Source organism: Otolemur garnettii, unplaced genomic scaffold (genome assembly GCF_000181295.1).
Source record: "Otolemur garnettii isolate 467f Iridium unplaced genomic scaffold, OtoGar3 scaffold00285, whole genome shotgun sequence".
In the NCBI taxonomy this organism is placed as follows: Eukaryota; Metazoa; Chordata; class Mammalia; order Primates; family Galagidae; genus Otolemur; species Otolemur garnettii.
In genome coordinates this window covers 851,466-853,323 of record NW_003852680.1, presented here as the reverse complement: position 1 = coordinate 853,323, position 1,858 = coordinate 851,466, and positions in this window count along the sequence as shown.

Genomic DNA, 1,858 nt, shown 5'->3' with positions numbered 1-1,858 from the left:
AAAAAAAAAAAGAAAGGAAGTCTGTTTATCACAGACATGCTGCAATATACTAACTCAAGTGATCTGCTGAGCAGATTGATGGCATGCAGGTGATTTAAACTTCGTTGGGCCCAAGGCCCAAACTAAAGCATGTCCTTAAAGTCTGTTAATAATTTAGTATCTTATTGTCACAAAAAGTCAGTCTTATGATCTGTTTTGACATTAAAGCTGGTCAGTTGTGTCTAAAGTCTAAATTCTATACTATGCAAGTCTGATCTCCCTTCCTTTCACGGCCAGGAGGGGTGCATTCAGTCAGCAGGGGAGCTTAGAATTTTATTTGAGTTTATCTTGCACCTAACTCAGTCCAGATGGCACAAAAGACCCATGACTGTTACACCCCCAATGTGGAATGTTAAATATACATTTCCCAGAAAGAATGCCACCCCAACTAATCAGATTACTATAATTATATTCTAGCCTTGTGTACTAGCCTTAAGCTTTCCAAACCTTAACTACATAAATGAGTTCCAAACTTCCCCACTTTGGAGCACTGCCTTCCACCCTCAAACTTTATGCTTAAATAAACTCTACTTTTACTATATTATCTGGATCTGTTTATTCAAGGCTTTGAGAGTTGGTGACCTCTGTTCTGAGGACTGTATTAGGGGAGGAAAAATAATTTTCTCTCTACCCTTCATAGTTATTGCTGGCACGTCCTTAAGAAAAGTGATATTAATAAAAGAAAAAAAATTAATAACCTATGTCAATGGAAAAGAAGCTATACTCTGTAAAATAATTTAAAGAAGTTTATTCTGAGCCAAATTTGAGGGCCATTACCCAGAATCACACCCAAGAAGCCTTGAGCAAATGGACTCCCAGTGATGGGGTTATAGTTTGGTTTTACAGCTTTCAGGGAAACAGGAATTACTGGTAAAATCATAAATCAATATGTGGAAGGCATACATTGGTTTGACCCCAAAAGATAAGGACATCTTAGAGCCAGGGCCCACAAGTTATAGGTAGGTTTAAAGATTCTTCCGTTGACAATCAGCTGAAAGAGTTAGGTTGTAATAGACCAGGAGTCAGCAAAAAAGAATGCTTAAGTTATGATAAGGTAGTCTGTTAATCAGAGACAAAGTACAGTTTTGTTTCCTGTGTATACTGAAGACCTAGAGGTATGTCTTGCATAGCCTTAAGCCTGTTAATGAGTCACAAAAGATATCTTTGAGAAGAGTATGGGACATGATGAGGCATGTCTTATCTCCCTCCTCCTGGCTAACAACTCAGTTTTAGGGGATCCCGTTGGCCAAGAGGGGGTCTAGTCAGTCAACCACTGAACAGGGGAGGCTATATACACAAGAGATAAGGAAATCACAAAGAATAAAATATCTAAGAGTAAATCTCAAGAAGTGCCTCTGACTTCGAGTATAAACACTGCAGTTCCCTGAACCAAAAAAGAGAGGTGAGGGCATTTATGGGAGGTAGCCAAGAAAAGCTCCTTAAATAAGAAAAAGGTGTGTTATGTGGATTTGAGTCAGGAGCTTCTCCATTGATAAGAGTCTTTAGGTTTTCACTTCTTTTCTGTAAAATCCCTGGGCATATAAAATTAAAAATATATAATGATAATGTATATGCCATGTCCCCTCCATTATCTGTTTTTGTTGTTGTTATTGGTGGTGGTGGTGTAATTATTAGGCCCCATTCATAGAATATAAGAGGACAAAGGTAAGTTTTTTTCCTCTCCGCTACAAGGCCTATGCTGCTAATGTTAGTGTGAGAAAACACCCTTGCTGTGATGAGCCTTGGAGAGCTGGGGCTGTTTGTCACTGTAACAAAACCCTGACAGATACAGGCTTTGTGCTGACTACAGAGAAAATCA